The sequence below is a fragment of the Copadichromis virginalis genome, linkage group LG22, assembly GCF_057382275.1.
Source record: "Copadichromis virginalis isolate Kocher_CV1m ecotype Utaka linkage group LG22, C_Virginalis_male_GT1.1, whole genome shotgun sequence".
Taxonomy (NCBI): Eukaryota; Metazoa; Chordata; class Actinopteri; order Cichliformes; family Cichlidae; genus Copadichromis; species Copadichromis virginalis.
Genome location: NC_140638.1, coordinates 7,153,486 through 7,162,318, shown reverse-complemented (window position 1 = coordinate 7,162,318; position 8,833 = coordinate 7,153,486). Strand labels below are relative to the sequence as shown.

The window sequence follows — 8,833 nt, the reverse complement described above, 5'->3', positions numbered from 1 at the left end:
TCAACCAAACTTTAATGCCAAGAGTTTAAATACACAGACGTGTGTGTATATATATATATATATGTATATATATAATTTCTGCTTGTTTAAAGAGCTAATAAATGCTGTTATTGCACGTGCCTCAAAAGAGGCAAAGGTGTCGCCATCTGACATGATTCAGCAGCGCCTCTTCACAGCTCTGTGGGCACAGGTTGAACAGAAAATTCCAAAAGTTACACAAACAGGGTTAGTAAAACTTGAAAAGATGATTTTTAAAGACATCACAAAGCGGCTGGACATTAACTCTGATCTCGTGATCATTGCGCTAGCCGTAGGTCAGCCATACCTAGAAGTGATCATTTCCATATTTGAAGATCACCTCTTCCGTAAAAAAAGCCTACTGGCAAGGTTCTTCTCGTGGTGCGTTAGAGCCGAGGATGACGAGGACGAACAAACTAAAGCCATTTCTCAAACACGTTTAGAAGAATTTAAAAGTAATATATTTCCAATAGTGGAGAAAAAAATCATCATCTGGTATTACTGTCAGCAATTATGATGATGATGAAGAAGAATGTGTGAGCGCACTCATTGATGCTGTGCTCACACGGGCTGCGAAGAATTCGCACTACAAACCTTCTAAAAAAACTCCACAGGTACCTGTTAAAACACGTGTTGTCTGACAACAGGATCAAAGATCTGCATATACATAAAAAAAACTGAAAGATCTCGACAGGGCCATTTACCAAGAGCTACATCAGAAAACATTCTGTAAAGAAAAACATTTACTGATGTTACTGAACGACGAGGACCCAGTGTTGAGAAAACTGACGGTCGATATCATTAAAAATCACCTGATCGAGAATATGCAGAATCCAGCCCTGTGTGATGCTGAAGAGGCTGAAAATTACAGGTTATCTGTGGAAGCCTGTATCAAGAAGGTGGTGACCGAAAATGCCAGTTCACTTTCCTGTTTTGAAAAAGTTGATGCCATGATTTTTATAGATTTTCAAAATGTTTTTTTAAAAAACTTCATTATTTGAAAAACAGTTGTTTGTTTTTTTTGAAGGGTCAGTGTGAGGCATGAAAATGTGGTTTGTTGCCTCAGGGACACGCTATTCCGTAGAGGATTATTAAACTGATTCTCAAAATGCTTTTTAAAAATTATTAGCTCAAGGATTGCCATTTGGATTAGCAGCTGGATTAACAACTTCATTTTAAAAATCCTGCTTTCAAAATAACCAGTCATCACATTACTCTAGGAGTACAATGCATTTTGCTAACAATACTATATACGTTACTTTCTTAAACCAAACTTTAAGAATGCCAAGAGTGTGTGTATATATATATATATATATATATATATATATATATATATATATATATATATATGACTGCCATAAATATATATATATTTATGGCAGTCACCCCAGCCATAAACTGTTCAGACTGCTTCCATCAGGAAGGAGGTTCTGCAGCATCCGGTCCCGTACCAGCAGACTGAGAGACAGCTTTTTCCATCAGGCCATCAGACTGCTGAACACGTCATAGACACCTCAGCTTCACTACTGGAACTTCAACATTATGCACTCCACACTGTATATAAATGCCACTTGTTTTGCACATATTCAACTCTGTATATTTTATATATTTTATTATTATTATTATTTTATTTTTTTTATTTTTATTTTATTATTATTTTTTTTTTACTATTTAATTTGTAAAAATGTGTATACACACACACACACACACACACGTAGGAAAATATTTAGTATACACATCCAGAAATGCATACACTATTATATATTGTACATATATTTATTAGTTTCAGGTTGGCCATTCTTGTATTTTGCTCGTTTGTGTTGTTGTGTTTGCACATCTCTGTTGCTTGTGGGGCTCGCACACAAGAATTTCACTCGCATGTGCTGTGCCAGTGTGCCTGCACATGTGATGTGACAATAAAAGTGATTTGATTTGATTTGATGATCATTTCCATATTTGAAGATCACCTCTTCCCTAAAAAAAAGAAATCTACTGCCAAGGTTCTTCTCGTGGTGCGTTAGAGCCGAGGATGATGAAGACGCAGAAGCTAAAGCAATTTCTGAAACACGTTTAGAAGAATTTAAAAGTAATATATTTCCAATACTGGAGAAAAAAATCATCATCTGGCATTAGTGTCAGCGCACTCATTCACTGTAAAAAATCAAACTTGCTTACAGTCATTTCTTTCACAATTCAACAATAAAAGCTGAGTTGCCCCATAAACTCAAATACATTAAGGGTTTCAACTAATCCTTTAACGTTTTGGAGCAAAAGTTGGTCTCACATGAACTTTATTGCTGGCAAAATGAATGAATTCAAGTTTTACATGAGTTGAAGCTGTTGGCGCCTTTCTGTGCCTGAGCACGCATGCGCATGTCATATTTTTGGATACTACGGGGTCTACGATGCACTTTTGCAAGGACTGAAAGCCACCTGGCCGTCTGCCTTAATGCGAACACGAGGCTTTTTACGCCAGGAGCTGGATGCAGCTAAGGTGTTCATCTCAACTTTCTGAAGGCAAGTACTGTTTCTTTTAATGTGCATTTATATGTGTTTACTACCTCATTTAAGATCCCCCCTAGACTGTTTTACTCAATCGTGCTGCTTGAATGCCCTCGTGAGCAACTTTAATGTTTTCCATCATGAAATAGTGCTTTAAAGTTTTCGTATAAAAATCGCCATGTCACAAAATAATGTAAATCCGACAAGCATCCCTTCCAAACAGGCGCGCTCATGTCTGACAAGCCTCCGCGACACCCCCTACGTGTATTTCATGTAGGGGGTGTTCGCCATACCACCGAACGAAAGAAACCCGACAAAATAAGCTAGCTCGCTCATGGCTGACGACCAACAGCGGCAACCCCCCCCCCCCCCCTTTTATTTTTTATTCTTAAATAAATAAATAATTTCGGGGGCGCCCGCTGCCATGTTGTTTAATTTGTTCAAATCATATTTAGCCAAAAAAAATGTGGTTTAGTTTCTGTGTGAACGGGGTGGTGGAGTCCTCCACCGAGAACACTCACGTTAACTTTATCGAGTGGGAAAAAAAGTTAGCTTGTTTATATTATGTTAACATAGCTGTGTCGCTAGCGGTCACGTAGCACATCATTATATACCAGCTAGCCCAACTTCAGTAACCCTACAAACGTCACTGCTTTTTAGTTTCCTGTCTTCATTTATGCTGGAAGTGATAACAGAGCTGTAGGTTTTAATTTGTTTCCAAAACCCCGCAGTCAGGACATGCTATATTGTATTTAGATAGAAGTTAGCAGGGAGTTAGCTCGCTAGCTTCTAACTCCGTTAAATGTCATAAATTCCGTTTTCATGGGTGCCTGGATGCTAAACTCAATTGTTACACCTGGTAGAACAGAACGCTGATCATTTTATTAAAGATGAAAGACTTTAGACAGTTTTTCAACTCTCAGTAATGCCATAGTGATCGTTTGATATGTGAACCTGCAGCGGAGTTTAGGTCCAGACACGGCTAGTGACGTCAGACTGAACAACCGGATTGGTGTTAGAATTTACCATGTCAGCCAATCAAAAAAATGATATGGCAACATGCGGCACTTGGTTGTTTAGGGAGAAGGTGCAGTTTTAGGAGTGACACCCGCGACGGAAAGCGGCGAGCAAAAGAAAGAGAGCGCAAGTTTTCATATGTGAGACATTAGTGATGTTTAGCGTTTTTGGAGGCTAGAGTTGGTGTGTAGTGTAGTTATTGTTTTGTATTGTGTCAGTTATACTGCTGAATGTCACATTTGCTCCAAAAAAGCCATCAAAAGCAGATTCTAGTGTAAACGCTGTTCCCACAGGGAAAACAGGACTGATACACCTCCTGTTGTCAGACCTGCAGGGTTTAGGCCTGTGCTGTTCTCTTCTGTCTTATACTGAACACAAACTTTTTTTTTTCTTTTTTCTTTTTTTTTTTGGACCGGCACAAATAATTTGTGTGCCTTCTTATTTGCTGCAGAACACCTGATTGTTCTGTAAATAGATTTAGATGGTTATATAAAAAATGCCTGAGGCCTTGGCTGCATTTTTAGGTAAATAGTACCATATAACTTTGTTTGCAAAACTTGTGCATGAACCTGAAGTTCCCAAATTGATATAAAATTTTTTTTTTAGCAACAACACTAAATGCGTTTTTAAAACAATGTTAGGTTTCAAGTTTAGGAGAAAAGTTGCTTCAACTAAGTTATCCATCAGAACCTAAAAATCTAAATGCAGTGGGTTGCCTTGAGTTTAAGTTTTCGCAACAATTTTTTATTTTTGTATTTATTAATTTTACAGTGTTGATGCTGTGCTCACACGGGCTACAAAGAAATCGCACTACAAACCTTCTAAAAAAAACTCCACAGGTATCTTTGAAGAAACACCTGTTGTCTGACGACACAATCAAAGATCTGCACATCAATGAAAAAAAATCTCGAAAGGGCCACCTAAACATAATATATAATGTTCTGACTGAGAGACGTTTTGAAAAAATTTAAACGTACAGCTCTGCTATCACTTCCAACATAAATGAAGACAGAAAACTAAACAGCAGTGACTTTTTTTTTTCTTTTTTTTTTTAGGGTTACTGAGGTTGGACTAGCTGGTACATAATGATGTACTACGAGATCACTAGCGATACAGCTATGTTAGCATAACATAAACACAGTGAAGCTGGAGGATGAAAGCTAACCTTTTTCCATTCGATAAAATTTATGTGAGGGTTCCCAAAGGTTAGGGACGAATTCAATCGCATGGCAGGATGCTGTTGCAGATTAAACAGCGCCTCTTCACAGCTCTGTGGGCACACAATAGAAGTACTACAAGGACATAGGGAAAAGGGACAAAGAGGGGAGGGATATAAAATATTCCAAATGTTTCTTGAATTGTTAGCACAGTGTATATGTGTATGTATCTATCCATCGATTCACTTACGCCAGGGGTGGGCAAATCCAGGCCCAGAGGGCCGGTGTCCTGCAGGTTTTAGATCTCACCTTGGGTCAACACACCTGAATCGCATGATTAGTTCGTTACCAGGCCTCTGGAGAACTTCAGGACATTTTCAGGAGCTAATTTAGCCATTTATATCAGCTGTGTTGGTTCAAGGACACATCTAAAACCTGCAGGGACACCGGCCCTCGAGGCCTGGAGTTGCCCACCCCTAACTTCCGCTTTTCCTTTTCAGGGTCGCAGGGGGCGCTGGAGCCTATGGCAGCTATCTCAGGGCGAGAGGCAGGGTACGCCCTGGACAGGTCGCTAGTCTGTCACAGGGCTAAACATTCGTACTCACATTCACTCATACCTATGGGCAATTTAGATTTTTCCAAAAACAATGGGCAATTTAGATTTTTCACGTGCCTCCAAAGAGGCAAAGGTGTCGCCATCTGACATGATTCAGCAGCGCCTCTTCACAGCTCTGTGGGCACAAGTTGAGCAAAAACCTCTCAAAATCACACACAGGGGGATTAAAAAACTTGAAAAGGTGATTTTTTTTTTTTTTTTTTAAGACATCAAAGTGGCTGGACATTAGCCCTGATCTCGTGATCATTGCGCTAGCCGTAGGTCAGCCGTACCTAGAGGTGATCATTTCCATATTTGAAGATCACCTCGTCCGTAAAAACCTGCCTGCAAGGTTCTTCTCGTGGTGCGTTAGAGCCGAGGATGACGAGGACGAACAAACTAAAGCCATTTCTCAAACACGTTTAGAAGAATTTAAAAGTAATATATTTCCAATAGTGGAGAAAAAATCATCATCTGGCATTACTGTCAGCAATTATGATGAAGAAGAACATGTGAGCGCACTCATTGATGCTGTGCTCACACGTGTTGAAAATAATTCGCACTACAGACCTTCTAAAAAAAAAAACTCCACAGGTACCTGTTAAAACACATGTTGTAATTATAATAAAGGTCAATCAAATGGACCAATATGGCAAGGCCATGATGATCCACTTGGTAAAATAAAGCCGCTTGGCATCTTTCTTGGCCTTAAGACAACAATTCTTATGGCTAAAGATCCAAACGGGACACACAAAAAACCACATGTTGTCTGACAACAGGATCAAAGATCTGCATATACATGTATATAAACTGAAAGATCTCGACCGGGCCATTTACCAAGAGCTACGTCAGAAAACATTCTGTTAAGAAAAAACATTTACTGATGTTACTGAACGACGAGGACCCAGTGTTGAGAAAACTGACGGTAGATATCATTAAAAATCACCTGATCGACACTATGCAGAATCCAGCCCTGTGTGATGCTGAAGAGGCTGAAAATTACAGGTTATCTGTGGAAGCCTGTATCAAGAAGGTGGTGACACGTGTCAATAAAAATGCCAGTTCACCTTCCTCTACTGAAAAAGTTGATGCCATCACCCAACGGCTGTTCATAAAACTCTGGCCTAGACTTAAAAAGATCAAAGTTGATAATGTGATATTCATCAGTGATTGTCAGGGTCCCTGAGCAGTTATGAATTATATTATTATTGTTATTGTATGTATATTTGGTGTTGCTGTCCTTCTCCCTGTTTGCGTGTGTGTGTGTGTGTGTGTGTGTGTGTGTTTCAGTGGGCGCCTTCAGGCCTGGTGGGTGTGGCCCTGCTGATGGTCTGGCCACACCCGAAGCCACACACCTGCTGCTGGTCAGGCCTCGTCGGGGGTGCTACTTAGGAGAGTCTTGGAGCTCCCACCGACGCGGGATCATTGCGTGAGTCTCCCCGTTAGTCATCCATTTGAACTGAGTTAGTGTATGTATGCCCGCGGTTATGTGTCCTGACGGCTGCGTCTATTGTGTCCCCAGGAGAAGTGTGGAGCGCCAGACAGCAGCCAGCACGAGGAGTGCTGAGACACGGGAGCGGAGAGCACTGAGACACAGACTAGTCACGGAGAGACACGACACGGGAGTCAGGGGAAACCACGGGGATTTATTGTTGTTATTTCCACACACTGTAAATAAACGTACTGCTTGTACATAGAGCACCGCGCCTGGGTCCTCCTTCCCCACACCCCCCAAACTGTGACAGTGATATGGTTTACAGCTCTTTAATACAGAAATGGAACAGAAATTATTCACTGTCTACTTTAGCAGAAGGTTTCTAGCTGAAGATAGTTTAACCAGCTGTTTTGCCAACACCTTCATTTTTATCATTTAGCATCATTTTAGAATATAATACATTACTGTAGATCAGGGGTCCCCAATCCCAGTCCGCGAGGGCCGGTGTCCCTGCAGGTTTCAGATCTCACCCTGGGTCAACACACCTGAATCACATGATTAGTTTGTTACCAGGCCTCTGGAGAACTTCAAGACGTGTTGAGAAGGTAATTTATCCATTTAAATCAGCTGTGGTGGATCAAGGACACATCTAAAACCTGCAGGAAACCAGCCCTCGCGGACTGGGATTGGGGACCCCTGCTGTAGCTCAAACAGCATATGAAGCATTTAAATTCAGACCAACCTTATAACCGTATAACACCGATGGGGAACAATGTGTTCTGCAGAATACTCTTGATACTTTAAGAGCAATTTGCCAATAATACAGATTCATGTGTAGTAAGGTGGTTTCATTGCTACTTTTATTAAAGGAGTGCTTCTAAAAATTGAGGTTGGCTGGTCGCCTCTGTTTCTGTAAAAGTCACAGCATGCCACCTTGGGTAAGAATATGTATTCTTAACATAAACATATACAAGCATGAATCTAAATGAAGCTTATGCGCAAGTTCAATAAGGAAGAGCTGTAATCAGTCATCCGCCTGCTTTCCTGGGTGTTCGAGATGCTTGTCTTCATCGCTTCCACTTTCCCACGCTTGCAAACTCAATCATTACTCTACTCCAGTCTTTTTCTTGCCCACCGTCTGTGAGCCAATCAGCCGCTATTCTGTCTACTGTAAATCTCACTGCTTTTCTATCATTCCCCCCTTCATCTTCATTACCACCATCTAGACTCTGGGGTTCCTAATTCCTATCATTGTTGGTCTCCAGCCTGCTATGATGGGTCAACTGAGTTTAATCATCAAACAGCATAATAATAGTCAAATTGTTTATCTCAATACATCATGTTCATTACTTCCAAATGGAACCCTGTGAAAAGCTGTTTTCTTATCTGCTGTTTCTGAGTTCAGATACTAAGTTTAACTCTCGTGGATACCTTGTGATAAATGCTTTCACCGAGCAGGCTTAGTTTGTTTCTGAATTTGCTGTCACAGTTTAGTTGTTTTCATTTCCACTGACACATCAGCTCCTAAGATCATAATACTACTACCAAAGTACTACAAGGATCCGGAAAAAAGGACAGAGGGAACAGAGGGATATAAAATATAGGAAATGTTTCTTGAATTGTTAGCACAAGTGTATATGTGTACTTATCTAGTCAGGTTTATATGCAATAGTGCTCACTTATTTTCTCATCATTTTATTAACTGTATTTTTCATGTAAGTCATTGATATTAAATATTGATTTTTACAGAGGGGTGGTAAGAGTAAGAGTTTGGTTTCAGTTTTTTCTGTTAATATTTGGATATTTTTCTTGCATTAACAATTTTTTTGATGAGAAAAGCAGAATAAAATGTGCAAATTAGCTTCATTTATAGTTTGGTATACTCCTTTCCTCTAATACAAAGATTTAATTTCTAACTCTGAGTGTAAGTGCATAATTTAATAACAAGTGTTTCTGCTCACATGCGTCTCACCCTGTTTTAAATGCAGGAGGTCCAGAAGCTTCACTGTGGCCTGCTGGTGAAAGCGAATGCCGTCCCAGCAGGAGGCCAGCTACAATGCATGATAATTAGCCTTCTGTTGTGATCTGGTTTCTGTCTTGGACTCCCTG

General features: G+C 40.2%; 1 long non-coding RNA gene across 1 annotated transcript; it reads left to right on the top strand.

The window, feature by feature from the left end:
- The first annotated feature begins 1,677 nt into the window (after window positions 1-1,677).
- On the top strand, window positions 1,678-6,987 carry LOC146682583 (uncharacterized). Its single transcript, XR_014917656.1, has 3 exons — window positions 1,678-2,535; window positions 5,195-6,718; window positions 6,812-6,987. It is a non-coding gene; the product is annotated as an uncharacterized LOC146682583 (long non-coding RNA).
- The last annotated feature ends 1,846 nt before the right edge of the window (window positions 6,988-8,833 follow it).